At 48.9% G+C, this 18,686-nt stretch overlaps 1 long non-coding RNA gene across 1 annotated transcript; it reads left to right on the top strand.

Annotated features, from left to right (window-relative positions):
• Positions 1–589: 589 nt before the first annotated feature.
• LOC117513549 lies at positions 590–11,005 on the top strand. The gene is made up of 3 exons (XR_004561631.1): positions 590–766; positions 10,287–10,293; positions 10,993–11,005. It is a non-coding gene; the product is annotated as an uncharacterized LOC117513549 (long non-coding RNA).
• Positions 11,006–18,686: the final 7,681 nt, after the last annotated feature.

Raw genomic sequence — 18,686 nt, forward strand, 5'->3', positions numbered from 1 at the left:
TCATGTGGTCTGGATGCTGTCTGGATGCAGTCTGGATGCTGTCTGGGTGTTGTCTCCTGTGGTCTGGATGCTGTCTGGATGTGGTCTGGATGTAGTCTGGATGCTGTCTGGATGTGGTCTGGATGATGTCTGAATGCTGTCTACATGCTGTCTGGATGTGTTCTGCATGCTGTCTGGATGCTGTCTGGATGTGGTCTGGATGCTGTCTGGATGTGGTCTGGATGCTGTCTGGATGCGGTCTGGATGCGGTCTGGATGTGGTCTGGATGCTGTCTGGACGTTGTCTCATGTGGTCTGGATGCTGTCTGGATGCTGTCTGGATGCTGTCTGGATGTTGTCTCATGTGGTCTGAATGCTGTCTGGATGTGGTCTGGATGCGGTCTGGATGGTGTCTGGATGTTGTCTCATGTGGTCTGGATGCTGTCTGTATGTGGTCTTGATGCTGTCTGGATGGTGTCTGGATGTTGTCTCATGTGGTCTGTATGTTGTCTGGATGCTGTCTGGATGCTGTGTGACTGTTTATTTCTCCGAGCTCTGATTTAGATGATTTCATGTCATCCGTCAAAACCTTTTGTGGTTTAGTTTGATGTTCTTTTGCAGAAACATTCATACTGTGTTTGTGGTATTTGAGGAGGAGGTCGTGTCTTTGCGATCACTGTCTCATCATGCGATTGACCCCCTGGTGGCAGTTATCACGCAGCACATTGTAACTGGAGCCTCCAGTCTTCACAAAGTCATCAACTGTCTTTCGGCCAGCGAAATCTTTCGTTTGAACAACCTGAAGAAAGAAAAGAAGATTTTTAGCCATGACAGCCTCCTGGTGACCGTGCTGCACGTGTGTTTTATCATATATTGTTGCCATGATGATATATGGACTGTTCAAAGGTACATATCGTCCAAAGTGATAATATATAGTGACAGTCAAAGCACATGTTGTCGCTGGTCATCAGAGCAAGAAGTAAAACTTGATATTTAACTATGAGTTGCTTTTGTTTTGTTTTGTTTTTCCTCTGTCTCTCTCTCTCTCACACACACACACACACACACACACACACACACACACACACACACACACACACACACACACACACATACTCACTCTCATTACATCCGCCAAGAATATAATAAAATCATCAGCATTTATTTATTTATTTATTTATTATGTTGTATAATTCGGCCGGTGGTGTCCTCTGATCTGAGGTCGTGGTGGGGGAAGCCGGCGGGAGGCTGCTGGCAACCCCATCACCGGAGACCGTCGTGCGTCGACTGCTAACCGAGGACATGGGCAGCCGACGCACAAAGGTCTAAAGAGTAGGCTTCCCATGGATGTGCACTGGGTTTGGTTCTGCCGTTTTATCGCTGTGAGCGTGTGAAAAGAGTCACATTTATTTTCTTACAACCCTTCTCCACAGTGCCAGGACTTTTCGCGACCAGTGCGCACAGGACCGAGGAAGATGGTTTGATCCACCCTGTACTGACTGGTGATGCGTAACGTGGAGCTGCTTCTGTGCAGCAGGCTGCAAAACACCACATCACTTCAGCATGACTTCTGGCACGTTGGTGAATTCTTGAAAGCGCTCGGCTGATATCGGCTCAGTAATAATAAAAATGCCGGCGCTGCTGCTGATGGCGGTGACACAACAGGGCGTGCGTCAGAGACCCTAAACCCTCACACTGTGCACTTACGGCCATACCACTCTGAAAACGCCTGATCTCGTCTGAGTCGGGCCTGGTTAGTACTTGGATGGGAGACCGCCTGGGAATACCAGGTGCTGTAAGCTTCCTACCAGGCTGCTCAAGGAAGTCCTACCATTATTTAATGCTTCAATCTTAAATATGATCAACTTATCTTTGTTAGTTGGCTATGTACCACAGGCTTTTAAGGTGGCAGTAATTAAACCATTACTTAAAAAGCCATCTCTTGACCCAGCTATTTTAGCTAATTATAGGCCAATCTCCAACCTTCCTTTTCTCTCAAAGATTCTTGAGAGGGTAGTTGTAAAACAGCTAACTGATCACCTGCAGAGGAATGGTCTATTTGAAGAGGTTCAGTCAGGTTTTAGAATTCATCATAGTACAGAAACAGCATTAGTGAAGGTTACAAATGATCTTCTTATGGCTTCGGACAGTGGACTTATCTCTGTGCTTGTTCTGTTGGACCTCAGTGCTGCTTTTGATACTGTTGACCATAAAATTTTATTACAGAGATTAGAGCATGCCATAGGTATTAAAGGCACTGCGCTGCGGTGGTTTGAATCATATTTGTCTAATAGATTACAATTTGTTCATGTAAATAGGGAATCTTCTTCACAGACTAAAGTTAATTATGGAGTTCCACAAGGTTCTGTGCTAGGACCAATTTTATTCACTTTATACATGCTTCCCTTAGGCAGTATTATTAGACGGTATTGCTTAAATTTTCATTGTTACGCAGATGATACCCAGCTTTATCTATCCATGAAGCCAGAGGACACACACCAATTAGCTAAACTGCAGGATTGTCTTACAGACATAAAGACATGGATGACCTCTAATTTCCTGCTTTTAAACTCAGATAAAACTGAAGTTATTGTACTTGGCCCCACAAATCTTAGAAACATGGTGTCTAACCAGATCCTTACTCTGGATAGCATTACCCTGACCTCTAGTAATACTGTGAGAAATCTTGGAGTCATTTTTGATCAGGATATGTCATTCAAAGCGCATATTAAACAAATATGTAGGACTGCTTTTTTGCATTTACGCAATATCTCTAAAATCAGAAAGGTCTTGTCTCAGAGTGATGCTGAAAAACTAATTCATGCATTTATTTCCTCTAGGCTGGACTATTGTAATTCATTATTATCAGGTTGTCCTAAAAGTTCCCTAAAAGCCTTCAGTTAATTCAAAATGCTGCAGCTAGAGTACTGACGGGGACTAGAAGGAGAGAGCATATCTCACCCATATTGGCCTCTCTTCATTGGCTTCCTGTTAATTCTAGAATAGAATTTAAAATTCTTCTTCTTACTTATAAGGTTTTGAATAATCAGGTCCCATCTTATCTTAGGGACCTCGTAGTACCATATCACCCCAATAGAGCGCTTCGCTCTCAGACTGCAGGCTTACTTGTAGTTCCTAGGGTTTGTAAGAGTAGAATGGGAGGCAGAGCCTTCAGCTTTCAGGCTCCTCTCCTGTGGAACCAGCTCCCAATTCAGATCAGGGAGACAGACACCCTCTCTACTTTTAAGATTAGGCTTAAAACTTTCCTTTTTGCTAAAGCTTATAGTTAGGGCTGGATCAGGTGACCCTGAACCATCCCTTAGTTATGCTGCTATAGACGTAGACTGCTGGGGGGTTCCCATGATGCACTGTTTCTTTCTCTTTTTGCTCTGTATGCACCACTCTGCATTTAATCATTAGTGATCGATCTCTGCTCCCCTCCACAGCATGTCTTTTTCCTGGTTCTCTCCCCTCAGCCCCAACCAGTCCAGGCAGAAGACTGCCCCTCCCTGAGCCTGGTTCTGCTGGAGGTTTCTTCCTGTTAAAAGGGAGTTTTTCCTTCCCACTGTAGCCAAGTGCTTGCTCACAGGGGGTCGTTTTGACCGTTGGGGTTTTACATAATTATTGTATGGCCTTGCCTTACAATATAAAGCGCCTTGGGGCAACTGTTTGTTGTGATTTGGCGCTATATAAAAAAATTGATTGAAATTGATTAATAGTGTGTGCCTTTGAAGGATATTAGTTGTAGCTGTTGACTTACCTCACCTCTTCTATCCTTCACAGAGTCAGTTTGTCGTGTCCACCTGGGGGGTGTTTGGCGGTGAATTTGAGTCCAGAAGCGCCGGGCTTCGATCCCTTTGGGTGCTGGAGAGCGCGCTGTCCTTCACTCCGCCAGACAAACCATATATTATGTTGTACACAATTATTACACAGAAAGGGAAATAAATGTTTTGTTTTTGGAACTGCTTTCTGGTTATTTAGCGCTGGGTTCAGTCAGACGCAGGTCCGCTCCTCAACCCGCGTCGGCACATAACAGTAGTTCCCGGCCATTTTAAAATGGACCCAGCGGCAGAAGCGGTTCCGTTTGCCGAAAGAGTTCAAGAACACTTGGTGAAAATATGGGAGCAATTACAGCATCTCGCAAACCAAATCAAACAAACAGATGCCCGCGTTACGGAGCTTGCAGCGCAAGCCGTTCCGCTTCCTGCTGCTCCAGCTGCAGCACCATCGATACCGGTGCAGATAACTCCGTCACCCAGAGATTTGGCTTCTGAACCAATTATTTGTCATCCGGAGCCTTATGCAGGAAACGTTGAAGCTTGTGCTCCGTTTTTGATGCAATGTTCTCTGGTTTTTGCTCAGCGACCGGCTTCCTTCTCTTCTGATGGTAGCCGTGTCTCATATGTGACAAATTTGCTCCGAGGTGACGCCTTAGCTTGGGTCACGTGTTGTGGAGTAATAATTCTCCATTGTTAGGATCATTTAAAGATTTCTCCCGGGAGTTCCGATTGGTTTTTGACCATCCGGTGAAAACAAATACCGTTGCACAACGGTTGCTGAATCTCAGGCAGGGGAGGCGGAGTGCGGCGGATTATTCCGTGGATTTCCGAATTTTTTCTGCTCAGTCCGGTTGGAATACTGCAGCTTTAAGAGGAGTGTTTGTGGATGGTTTGAACGATTCATTAAAAGACGAGCTAGCAGTCCGTGACGAACCAAACGATTTAGATGAGCTAATATCTTTGGTTATTCGTCTGGATGATCGGATAAAGGAGCGTGGACGCGAGAGAGGGCGGACTTCAGAGCGGGTCTTTTTGTCTCGGGGCTTTCCCCGACACAGATCTGGGCCGCCTCTTCTTCGCCCCACTGTGACTCCTCCGACGGGACCTCTGGCTCCTCTTGCGGATGAGCCCATGCAACTCAGAAGAGCTGAAGCCACCATATTGCCCCGGTCACATAAGCGTCAAGAAAGATAGTGATGACGTATCTCCAGGTGTTCTGGGACAGGCACGATAATGGACACAAAAAAAAAAAAAAAAAAACATAATTAGTTTCTTGGGCAGTTTTTGTTTTTTGTGAGGGGTTATAAATTGTTTGGGTGTTTGGAGGCGGTTCTGGTGGAGTAAACGACTGGCGGGTCGGAGCTCAGCTGGACTCAGCCAATCGTCGGTTTTTATCATTTGAATTTAGATATTTTCTGTTTGGGATTGGGTTGTTTTGTTTTGTTGTTTTTTATTTCCCTGCTTCCCTAACCCCAACCTCACTTGCCCTAAGACCGTTCGTCTTGTGGGTTGTGGGGTGGTGCAGGTTGGTCACGCTGAGTGTTTCTCAGAAGACCTCTGCACCTAGGCGGGGGTTGTCAGGGGCGTTTTTTTTTTGGGTTTGGTTAGGGCCCGGTTCCACTCCAGCCTCGGTGGGCCTTTGACCGTTCGTCATTGGTGTTACAGGGGTGTGGTGCAGCGGGAACATACCTCAGTCGGAGGGGTGGGCCGATCTGTTGCCGTTCGCCATTTCGGTAGTTCCACCCCTCCCGATAGGCTGGTGGTATGGTCGGATAGGGGCACCGGACGTATTTCCGGTTTTCCGCTGCGCTTCGGGGTTGGGACCGGGTTAGTTTTTCCTGTTTCCTTCCCCGGCTTAGTAATTTTGTGCTGTTCGCCAAAATGGAGCTAACGACTGGCTCTGGGTTTTCCAGTTGTTTTATTTGCCCCCGGGGTGTTTTAATGAAGTCCGCTGGGGGTTGGATTTTTGTGTTTTTATGCTTCCTTCCAGGTTTCACCTCCAGGGTTGATGGGACGGTCCTCTGGGGGGGGCGGAATTGATTGTGGGGCCGACTCACCAAGTGTGGCCGGGTCTGGGGTTCCTGGGTTGTGGGGAGGGGGTCTCCTGGGGTTGATGGTACGGTCCTCTGGGGGGCGCTGCTCCTCCATGTAAACCTGGGGACCTCTGTGGGATTCCGGTTTTGGTTGTCTCTCCTAGAACTGGCGGTAAAGGTCTTCGGGGGGGGGGTGGGGGAAGGGGGTGGGCTGCATATCGTTCTGGGGGGGGGTTGGTTGTTATTTTTCTTTGTGACTTTGTGTTTGTATTGTGTTGTTGGGGCTGTGTTGGGTTTTTGCATTTGGGAGTTTTTCTTTAATTCCCGGGGTTGGATGGGGCGGTTTTGGGTGGGTTTTGTGTTTTTTTTTGTATGTTGGGTTGTATGTGGGACTTTTTTGGGGTTTTGTTGATGCCAGCTTTCCAGCCACAGTGCCCTGTCCTGCTGTGGACCTTGGGAGCGTTATGCCGTCTGCTTGCTATCATGGACCCCGGAGGGAGGTGCTGTTCTCGGGCCTGGTCTGTTCGGTCGCCGGGAGGCTTCCCGTTGATGGGGGGGTACTGTTGTGTGTTGGGGGGTTTGGCTGGATGTTTTTGTGTTATTTTCTTTTCTTTGCTCTCCAGGTGGTATGCAAACTGTTTTTTGTCTGTGGAGAAGGTGCTGGCAGAAGAATCCTTCACCCTCATCAACATTATTGGCGGCACTTGTGGAGGATGTCCACGTGCAGGCCTAATGACTCGCAGCACCTCTGGATGATGCTCACGTGCAAACTTAAAGACTTTCAGCTGAAGCAGATAATGAGATGGTGTTCTGCATTTAAGCCATGAGTGGTTCAAGCAGAATTGCCGGGAACTCGACCTTGTGACGTTCGTTTGTGAGACGCTGAGGGCCGCGCCTGGGTTTGACACATCATGCCTGTGAAGGAGGACGGGTGAGGGACACATGCTGTCAGCACACATCAGAGGTGATTGATTGTCTGAATAAGTGTTAATAGTAATTTGGTATTTTGTTACGCAGTATATTTGAACATTGATAAGAATTGTGCAGCTTGCTTCTCACGGCCGTGGCGTGCGGACTGATGATCCTCCACCTGTTGTGAGAAGCTGCTCATTTACATAAAGCTTAAATTCAGACCTGAATGTGTTGCTGATAGTGTGTGCCTTTGAAGGATATTAGTTGTAGCTGTTGACTTACCTCACCTCTTCTATCCTTCACAGAGTCAGTTTGTCGTGTCCACCTGGGGGGTGTTTGGCGGTGAATTTGAGTCCAGAAGCGCCGGGCTTCGATCCCTTTGGGCGCTGGAGAGCGCGCGGTCCTTCACTCTGCCAGACAAAAGGGTTAAAAGTAACAGGCATAGTAACATACTATGCCTGTATGCTGCCATATGAAAGAGAAAATAAGTGCGTCTTAAGTCTGGACTTGAAAGTCTCTGCAGAATCTGATTTATTGATGCAGGGAGATCATTCCACAGAACAGGGACATGATAAGAGAAAGCTCTGTGACCCACAGACTTCTTATTCACCCTAGGGACACTAAGCAGTCCTGCACCCTGAGAACACAGACCCCGGGATGATACATCAACAATTTTATAGACTAGTAGTAGAACCTTAAAATCTGATCTCACTGGGACAGGAACCCAGTGAAGAAACGCCAAAATGGGTGTAATGTGGTCGAACTTTCTGCTTCGTGTCAAAAGTCTGCCTGCAGCATTTTGAACCAATTGGAGAGCCTGAATCATGGACTGTGGTAAACCAGAAAATAAAACATTGCAGGAGTCCAATCTAGAAGAAACAAACGCATGGATCAGGGTCTCAGCCTCAGCCATAGACAGGATGTGACGAATCTTCACTATATTTCGCAGGTGGAAGAAAGCAGTCCTCGTAATATCTCTAATGTGGAGGTGAAAGGACAATGTAGGATCAAAAATCACCCCAAGGTTCCTCACTTTGTCAGTGTGATGTATGACACACAAGCTGAGGCTGAGCGTTAACTGGTCAAATTGATGCCGATGTCTCACTGGACCAAGAACCATCATTTCAGTCTTATCAGAGTTTAAAAGTAGGAAGTTATTAGACAGCCAGTTTCTCACTGATGCAAGGCAATCTTCTAAGGATTTTATGTGGATGAGATTACCAGCAGTTATCGGCATGTAAAACCCCTGGCAAAAATTATGGAATCACCGGCCTCGGAGGATGTTCATTCAGTTGTTTAGTTTTGTAGAAAAAAAGCAGATCACAGACATGACACAAAACTAAAGTCATTTCAAATGGCAACTTTCTGGCTTTAAGAAACACTATAAGAAATCAGGAAAAAAAATTGTGGCAGTCAGTAACGGTTACTTTTTTAGACCAAGCAGAGGAAAAAAATATGGAATCACTCAATTCTGAGGAATAAATTATGGAATCATGAAAAACAAAAGAACTGTTGGGAAAGTGTAGTGACACGGACCCACAACAGGGGGCGTAAATGAACGGACAATGAAAGAGTCGAATATGAACACTTTACTGTTGTGAAAGGGCACAACCAAAACACAGAGGAATACAGAATTTATGAAAACAGTCAATCCACAAAGGTGACGTGTGGGCAGGCTCGAGGATAGAAGACGTTTGTCCTGAGAAGAACCGGAACCACACGATTTCCTCTGCCACCGAACCTGGAGAATACTGGAGCCGCCAAGTCCCGAGTCCCCAGGTGGCCACCGTCTCCGAATGTCGGATCTGGTACTGCTGGCGAGGAGCAAAAACAGTAAGACGTGGGTGCGTGCACACCCAGAAACAACAATGGTGGAGATTCCACCTCCACCTCTAACACACATTCGTGCAGCTCCTGTCTAACCACTTATCTGGTTGGGGTGTGAAGCGAAGCCGTCGTTGAATACACCAAACGCCAATCTCACAGATAAGGCACACCACAGGAAAGCAGCTGCAAAAAGAGTTCAGACTAAGACACAGTTTAGATTACTGCAGAGAATATTACCTTCACTGGTAGATGATATCTCGGCAACGAGGTGGAGATGATGTCCGGTTTTTATGGAGTGGAATGATGTAGTGAAGATGGATGACAGCTGGCATGAGATAATGAGTGACAGCTGTCACCCCCGGCTGTGTCCGTGGCGGCAGCGCCCTCTCGTACCTGAAGCCCGCACTTCAGGCAGGGCGCCCTCTGGTAGTGGGCCAGTAGTACCTCCTCTTCTGGCGGCCCACACAACAAGAACGCTCCAACACATCACTAGTATTTTGTTGCACCACCTCTTGCTTTTATAACAGCTTGCAGTCTCTGAGGCATGGACTTAATGAGTGACAAACAGTACTCTTCATCAATCTGGCTCCAACTTTCTCTGATTGCTGTTGCCAGATCAGCTTTGCAGGTTGGAGCCTTGTCATGGACCATTTTCTTCAACTTCCACCAAAGATTTTCAACTGGATTAAGATCCGGACTATTTGCAGGCCATGACATTGACCCTATGTGTCTTTTTGCAAGGAATGTTTTCACAGTTTTTGCTCTATGGCAAGATGCATTATCATCTTGAAAAATGATTTCATCATCCCCAAACATCCTTTCAATTGATGGGATAAGAAAAGTGTCCAAAATATCAACGTAAACTTGTGCATTTATTGATGATGTAATGACAGCCATCTCCCCAGTGCCTTTACCTGACATGCAGCCCCATATCATCAATGACTGTGGAAATTTACATGTTCTCTTTAGGCAGTCATCTTTATAAATCTCATTGGAATGGCACCAAACAAAAGTTCCAGCATCATCACCTTGCCCAATGCAGATTCGAGATTCATCACTGAATATGACTTTCATCCAGTCATCCACAGTCCACAATTGCTTTTCCTTAGCCCATTGTAACCTTGTTTTTTTCTGTTAGGTGTTAATGATGGCTTTCATTTAGCTTTTCTGTATGTAAATCCCATTTCCTTTAGGCGGTTTCTTACAGTTCGGTCACAGACGTTGACTCCAGTTTCCTCCCATTCGTTCCTCATTTGTTTTGTTGTGCATTTTTTATTTTTGAGACATATTGCTTTAAGTTTTCTGTCTTGACGCTTTGATGTCTTCCTTGGTCTACCAGTATGTTTGCCTTTAACAACCTTCCCATGTTGTTTGTATTTGGTCCAGAGTTTAGACACAGCTGACTGTGAACAACCATCTTCTGCAACACTGCGTGATGATTTACCCTCTTTTAAGAGTCTGATAATCCTCTCCTTTGTTTCAATTGACATCTCTCATGTTTGAGCCATGATTCATGTCAGTCCACTTGGTGCAACAGCTCTCCAAGGTGTGATCACTCCTTTTTATATGCAGACTAAGGAGCAGATCTGATTTGATGCAGGTGTTAGTTTTGGGGATGAAAATTTACAGGGTGATTCCATAATTTATTCCTCAGAATTGAGTGAATCCATATTTTTTTTCCTCTGCTTGGTCTAAAAAAGTAACTGTTACTGACTGCCACAATTTTTTTTCCTGATTTCCTATAGTGTTTCTTAAAGTCAGAAAGTTGCCATTTGAAATGACTTTAGTTTTGTGTCATGTCTGTGATCTGCTTTTTTTTCTACAAAATTAAACAACTAAATGAACATCCTCCGAGGCCGGTGATTCCATAATTATTGCCAGGGGTTGTATAACTGTGTATCATCAGCATAGCAGTGAAATGCTTGTTTTATTGATTACTTTGTTGATGTGTCACCACAATGATAAACAAGATTCGTGTTCCACTAAACACGGCAACGAGACTGTAAATTTACTGAGTGATCTAAGACCACTGACGAAAGAGGTATGATGTCAATATTTGTGACAGCGATACCGCGAACAAGGACCAAATCTAGGGTATTTCCACTAATATGTGTCAAACCCTGAATGCATTGCTGGAATCGTAATATATCTATAATGCTCATAAATTATTTGCAGAGGGGATCGGAAGGGCTGTTTATATTAATGTTGAAGTAACCAATAATAAGAATGTTATCTGCACGGATTCCCAAATTAGAGATGAACTCACCAAATTCATTTAAGGAATTCAGAATATGGATCTGGGGGCCTATATACAGTGACAATGTCACACAGTTGATTTTTTCTTCTGATCTTGGCTATTTGTAGTATCCTGGATAGAGCAAAGAGTCAGATGTTCAAATGAATCATATTTTACTCGTAGATCTCCAACAGCTAATAAACTAAATCCAGAGTTATGAATTAAAGCAACACCTCCACCTTGCCTTGTATCATGAGTAGACGTGGGCCGATAACCGGTTTTACGGTACACCGCGATATGAAAAAGCCACGGTATTAAAACCACTAAAATTTTCCTTTATATTGTCCCTACGGTATGAGTGGGTTATGAGAATTCTTAACAGGCAGAGCGGAGGTGGGCACTGCTGCTCTTCCCCTGGCACGCACCTCTGTCTCTGTTTACAAACAGGCCACTAACGTTAGCTACATTAGCTAGCTCTGCATCATGGCTGAAGGAGGTGAAGCCTGCACTGAACTTTTCCCTCCGTCTAAAAGGACCAAGTCCGCTTTTTTGTTTTATTTTCCGTGGAATAGCCCTTCAAGCCAAAAACGGTGGCAACAAAGCACTGCAGCTTTGGCCTCTGTCAGACTCGGAGCGATTCAAGATACCGGCAAAGGATTACACGGAAGGCGTAAACTTCATCCTATCTTTGAAAAGACTGAGAAGTACAAGCGGTGTACTCGAGTCGTGATTGTGGTCGACCAAATTTCTCCCAAAAACATGTCAAGAAGGACAAATACATCTATTCCAAGCACTTTACTGGTGAAGCTGGGCCAAGTATTGAGCATCCAGAGTTCCGAACCTTATTCCAGCCACGTTTCTCCCTAAGCAAGTCAGTCACGTTTCCCACAGGGGAGATGATACATGTCTAAAAGAGAGACACTTGTTGTGTGGGCCGCTGAAGAGGAGGTACTGCTGGCCCACCACCACAAGATGGCGCCCTGCTTGAAGTGCGGGCTTCAAGCATGAGAGGGCGTCGGAGCGACCGGGAGTGACAGCTGTCACCCATCATCCGTACCAGCTGCCACTCATCCACTACTCATCACCACCACCATAAAGGCCGGACTGCAACTCCACCTCCCCGCCGAGAAATCAGCTACCATTCAGGTAATTTCTCTGCTGAACCTGATTCGAGCATTAGTCTGATCTCTTTTGCAGCTGTTTTCCTGTGACGGTGTCCTTATCTGCGGTATTGGCCTTTGGTGTGGACTGCGACGACTTCGCCTCACACCCCAAACCAGATAAGTGGTTTCACAGGAGCTGTATGAGTGTGTTATCGGAGGTGGAGGTTCTCCCTCCTAACTGAACACTGACTGTGGGACTACTGAGTGTGCGAAGTCACACTCATCAGCACTGTTTCTGTTCTCTGCCAGCAGTACCGGGTCTGACTGCTGAAGACAGTGGCCACCTGGGGCGCAGGGCTTGGCGGCTCCGGTGTTCTTCAGATCCGTTGGTGGTGGAAGCTGTGTGGGATCCGGCTCTTCTCTCGCCAGACGTCTTCTATCTTCGAGCCTGCCCACACGTCACCTTGTGTATACTTGACATTCCACCATATTGGTATTGTCTGTACTTCGTTGTGCGATTCACAACATTAAATTGTTACTTTTTGGCTTATCCATTGTCCGTTCATTAACGCCCCCTGTTGTGGGTCCATGTCACGACACTTTCACAACGGGATTTCTCGGCCAGCGTCATGGATCCCGAGGGGCGTCAACCATCGCTTGAACAGCCAATGGAAGAGCGAGGTGCACAGGTGCCAGCAGGAGGCGTGTTAGGTGAGCTGCAGCACATCTTTACCGCTTTTACTGCTCGGTTGGACTTAGTTACCGAGCAGAGCATTATTCTCAATCGAAGGATGGAGGCTCTCACCGCCCAGGTGGAAGCGCATGCTCAGGGCGCTGCTGCAGCACCTCCTCCTGCTGACCGAATGCCAGAGACAGACATTCCACTGGTCATTCAACGAACCCCCCCACCTTCCCCTGAAGCATACATAAGCCCTACGGAGCCGTACGGAGGCTGTGTGGAGACGTGCGCGGACGTCTTAATGCAGTGCTCGCTCATCTTTTCACAGCGTCCCGTCATGTATGCGTCAGACGCTGGCCGAGTGGCTTACGTTATAAATTTGCTTCGAGGAGAGGCACGCGCCTGGGCTACGGCGCTCTGGGAGCAGAATTCATGGCTCCTACCGATTTACACTGAGTTTGTGAGGGAGTTCTGACAGGCCTGGACCATCCTCATAGAGGCAAGACCGCTTCAAGCGTGCTGCTGTCGATACGACAGGGGTGTCGAAGTGCAGCGAAGTATGCAGTCGACTTCCGCATCGCGGCAGCGCGAGCCGGCTGGAATGCTGTTGCGCTCCGCGCCGCCTTTGTAAACGGATTGTCTCTGGTCCTTAAGGAGCACCTGGTGGCGAAGGACGAGCCGCAGGATTTAGACGGGCTTATCGACGTGGTTATATGGTTAGACAACCGATTAACAGAACACCGACGGGAGCGAGACGAAGGGCGTGGTCAGGCACAAGCCGTCCCTCTTCCTCCCGGGTCCGAAAGGGAGACGACTTCCCCACGCTCCACAGCCAGGGCTCTCCACGTGACGACAGCCCCCCCCCCGCTGACGTTGCTATGGAAACGAGCAGGGCCAAAAAGCGATCAGATCAGAGACAAAGGAGGCTGATCCGTGGAGAGTGTTTTCTCTGCAGCTCAACTGAGCACACACAGAAAGAATGCCCCAAACGGTCAAAACAGCAGCACTCGTCCTTAGAGACTGGGCTAAGGGTGGGTCACAACACCCACACGGGGAGACCCCGACAATCTGCACGTATCCCAGTCACGATCCTGAGTGGGGATCTAACCCTTCACGCCCCAGCACTGGTGGACACGGGGTCAGAGGGGAATCTGCTGGATAGCAGATGGTCAAAGGAGGTTGGGCTCCCTCTAGTGGCCTTACCGTCACCATTGTCGGTGCGGGCACTAGATGGCACCCTTCTTCCACTAATCACAGACCAGACACAGCCAGTGACATTGGTGGTGTCTGGGAATCACAGGGAGGAGATTGTGTTTTATGTAACACCTTCTATCTCCCGAGTGATTTTGGGTTTTCCATGGGTGTTAAAATACAATCCCCGGATTGATTGGCCGTCTGGGGTTGTGGTTCAGTGGAGCGAAACCTGCCACCGGGAGTGTTTAGGATCCTCGGTTCCACCCGGTGTGACAGCTAAGGAGGAGGTTTTAGTCCCCCCCAATCTGGTGGCGGTGCCAGCCGAGTACCATGACCTTGCTGACGTCTTCAGCAAGGATCTGGCACTCACGCTGCCCCCGCACCATCCGTACGATTGTGCCATTGATTTGATACCGGGCGCTGAGTACCCGTCCAGCAGGCTGTACAACCTCTTATGTCCGGAACGCGAATCAATGGAGACCTACATCCGGGACTCGTTAGCTGCCGGGTTGATCCGGAACTCCACCTCCCCGATGGGTGCTGGTTTCTTTTTTGTGGGCAAGAAGGATGGCGGACTCCGTCCATGCATTGATTACAGAGGGCTGAACGAGATCACGGTTCGCAACCGATGCCCATTACCTCTGTTGGATTCAGTGTTCACGCCCCTGCATGGAGCCCAAATTTTCACGAATCATCCCTTAGTTATGCTGCTATAGACGTAGACTGCTGGGGGGTTCCCATGATGCACTGTTTCTTTCTCTTTTTGCTCTGTATGCACCACTCTGCATTTAATCATTAGTGATCGACCTCTGCTCCCCTCCACAGCATGTCTTTTTCCTGGTTCTCTCCCTCAGCCCCAACCAGTCCCAGCAGAAGACTGCCCCTCCCTGAGCCTGGTTCTGCTGGAGGTTTCTTCCTGTTAAAAGGGAGTTTTTCCTTCCCACTGTAGCCAAGTGCTTGCTCACAGGGGGTCGTTTTGACCGTTGGGGTTTTACATAATTATTGTATGGCCTTGCCTTACAATATAAAGTGCCTTGGGGCAACTGTTTGTTGTGATTTGGCGCTATATAAAAAAATTGATTGATTGACTGATTGATTGGTTCGGATCCGGGAGGGAGACGAGTGGAAGACGGCATTTAACACCCCGTTAGGTCACTTTGAGTACCTGGTCATGCCGTTCGGCCTCACCAATGCGCCCGCGACATTCCAAGCGTTGGTTAATGACGTCTTGCGGGACTTCCTGCATCGGTTTGTCTTCGTATATCTAGACGATATACATATATATATATAAATATATAAGATATATATCTTTTCTCCGGATCCTGAGACCCATGTCAAGCATGTACGTCAGGTCCTACAGCGGTTGTTGGAGAACCGGCTGTTTGTGAAGTGCGAGTTCCACCGCACTTCTTTGTCCTTCCTGGGGTTCATAATCTCCTCCAACTCCGTCGCCCCTGATCCGGCCAAGGTTGCGGCAGTGAGAGATTGGCCCCAACCAACAAACCGTAGGAAACTACAACAGGTCCTCAGTTTTGCAAATTTCTACCGGAGGTTCATCAGGGGCTACAGTCAGGTAGTTAGCCCCCTGACAGCCCTGACCTCTCCAAAAGTCCCCTTCACCTGGTCGGATCAGTGCGAAGCCGCGTTTAGGGAGTTGAAACGCCGGTTCTCGACTGCACCGGTTCTGGTGCAGCCCGATCCCAATCGCCAGTTCGTAGTTGAAGTGGACGCCTCTGACTCAGGGATAGGAGCCGTGCTATCCCAGAGCCGGGAGTCCGACAAGGTTCTCCATCCATGTGCCTACTTTTCCCGCAGGTTGAACCCAGCTGAACGGAACTATGACGTCGGCAATAGGGAACTTCTTGCGGTGAAGGAGGCTCTTGAGGAGTGGAGACACCTGTTGGAGGGAGCATCGGTACCATTTACGGTTTTCACGGACCATCGGAACCTGGAGTACATTCGGACCGCCAGGCGTCTGAACCCCAGGCAAGCCCGCTGGTCGCTGTTCTTCGGGCGTTTTGACTTCCAGATCACCTACCGCCCCGGGACAAAAAACCAACGATCTGACGCCCTGTCCCAGGTGCATGAAGAAGAGGTCAAGATGGAGCAGTCAGACCCCCCTGAAACCATCATCCCCGAGTCCACTGTCGTGGCCACCCTTACCTGGGACGTGGAGAAGACCGTCCGGGAGGCCCTGACACGGAGCCCGGACCTGGGGACAGGTCCGAAGGACAAATTGTACGTCCCACCAGAGGCCAGGGCTGCGGTCCTTGACTTCTGTCACGGTTCCAAGCTCTCCTGTCATCCAGGGGTGCGAAGGACCGTGGCAGTGGTCCGGCAGCGCTTCTGGTGGGTGTCTATGGAAGCCGACGTCCGGGAGTATGTCCAGGCCTGCACCACCTGTGTCAGGGGCAAAGCCGACCACCACAAGGCCCAAGGCCTCCTCCAGCCTCTGCCCGTGCCTCATCGCCCCTGGTCTCACATTGGCCTGGACTTTGTCACGGGCCTCCCGCCGTCCCAGGGCATGACTTCCATCCTCACGATAGTGGACCGGTTCTCCAAGGCGGCCCACTTCGTGGCCTTCCCGAAGCTCCCGACGGCCCAGGAGACTGCAGACCTCCTGGTCCACCATGTCGTGCGTCTGCATGGGATTCCATCGGACATTGTCTCGGATCATGGTCCTCAGTTCTCATCCCAGGTCTGGAGGAGTTTCTGCAGGGAACTGGGGGCCACCGTCAGTCTCTCGTCTGGGTACCACCCCCAGACGAACGGGCAGGCAGAGCGGACGAACAAAGAACTGGAGCAGGCCCTCCGCTGCGTGACCTCCGCGCACCCGACGGCCTGGAGTGACCATCTGGCCTGGATCAAGTACGCTCATAATAGCCAAGTTACATCTGCCACCGGCCTCTCCCCGTTTGAGGTGTGTTTGGGGTACCAGCCCCCATTGTTTCCGCTAGTGGAGGGAGAGGTCGGGGTGCCCTCGGTCCAGGCCCATCTGAGGAAGTGCCGTCGGGTGTGGCGTACCGCCCGCTCTGCCCTGCTCAGAGCCCGGATGAGGGCTAAGGCCCATGCAGACCGCCGGCGTTCCCCGGCCCCTGCATACCAGCCCGGGCAGGAGGTCTGGCTATCCACAAAGGACATCCCCCTGCAGGTGGAATCCCAGAAGCTAAAGGACAGGTACATTGGACCATTTCCCATACTCAAAGTCCTCAGTCCGGCCGCAGTGAAGCTGAAGCTGCCAGCTTCACAGCGGATACATCCCGTTTTTCATGTGTCGAGACTCAAGCCCTGCCATACCTCACCACTGTGTGCCCTGGGACCAGCACCGCCTCCTGCCCGGATCATCGACGGGGAGCCCGCATGGACAGTACGCCGGCTCCTGGACGTCCGTCGAAAGGGCCGGGGGTTCCAGTATCTGGTGGACTGGGAGGGGTATGGACCTGAAGAACGCTCCTGGGTGAAGAGGAGCTTCATCCTGGACCCGGCCCTCCTGGTCGACGTCTACACCCGTCACCCGGACAAGCCTGGTCGAGGGGGGGGGGGTCCTGTTGTGTGGGCCGCTGAAGAGGAGGTACTGCTGGCCCACCACCACAAGATGGCGCGGGCTTCAAGCACGAGAGGGCGTCAGAGCGACCGGGAGTGACAGCTGTCACCCATCATCCGTACCAGCTGTCACTCATCCACTACTCATCACCACCACCATAAAGGCCAGACTGCAACTCCACCTCCCCGCCGAGAAATCACCTACCATTCAGGTAATTTCTCTGCTGAATGTGATTCGAGCATTAGTCTGATCTCTTTTGCAGCCATTTTCCTGTGACGGTGTCCTTATCTGCGGTATTGGCGTTTGGTGTGGACTGCGAGGACTTCGCCTCACACCCCAAACCAGATAAGTGGTTTCACAGGAGCTGTATGAGTGTGTTAGTTCCCTGAAAAGCCTTCAGTTAATTCAAAATGCTGCAGCTAGAGTACTGACGGGGACTAGAAGGAGATACCATATCTCTTCCATATTGGCCTCTCTTCATTGGCTTCCTGTTAATTCTAGAATAGAATTTAAAATTCTTCTTCTTACTTATAAGGTTTTGAATAATCAGGTCCCATCTTATCTTAGGGACCTCATAGTACCATATCACCCCAATAGAGCGCTTCGCTCTCAGACTGCAGGTTTACTTGTAGTTCCTAGGGTTTGTAAGAGTAGAATGGGAGGCAGAGCCTTCAGCTTTCAGGCTCCTGTCCTGTGGAACCAGCTCGCAATTCGGATCAGGGAGACAGACACCCTCTCTACTTTTAAGATTAGGCTTAAAACTTTCCTTTTTGCTAAAGCTTATAGTTAGGGCTGGATCAGGTGACCCTGAACCATCCCTTAGTTATCCTGCTATAGACTTAGACTGCTGGGGGGTTCCCATAATGCACTGAGTGTTTCTTTCTCTTTTTGCTCTGTATGCACCACTCTGCATTTAATCATTAGTGATTGATCTCTGCTCCCCTCCACAGCATGTCTTTTTCCTGGTTCTCTCCCTCAGCCCCAACCAGTCCCAGCAGAAGACTGCCCCTCCCTGAGCCTGGTTCTGCTGGAGGTTTCTTCCTGTTAAAAGGGAGTTTTTCCTTCCCACTGTCGCCAAGTGCTTGCTCACAGGGGGTCGTTTTGACCATTGGGGTTTTACATAATTATTGTATGGCCTTGCCTTACAATATAAAGCGCCTTGGGGCAACTGTTTGTTGTGATTTGGCGCTATATAAATAAAATTGATTGATTGATTGATTGTTATCGGAGGTGGAGGTGCTCCCTCCTAACTGAACACTGACTGTGGGATTACTGAGTGTGCGAACTCACACTCATCAGCACTGTTTCTGTTCTCTGCCAGCAGTACCGGGTCTGACTGCTGAAGACAGTGGCCACCTGGGGCGCAGGGCTTGGCGGCTCCGGTGTTCTTCAGATCCGTTG

Source organism: Thalassophryne amazonica, chromosome 7, assembly GCF_902500255.1.
Source record: "Thalassophryne amazonica chromosome 7, fThaAma1.1, whole genome shotgun sequence".
NCBI lineage: Eukaryota > Metazoa > Chordata > Actinopteri > Batrachoidiformes > Batrachoididae > Thalassophryne > Thalassophryne amazonica.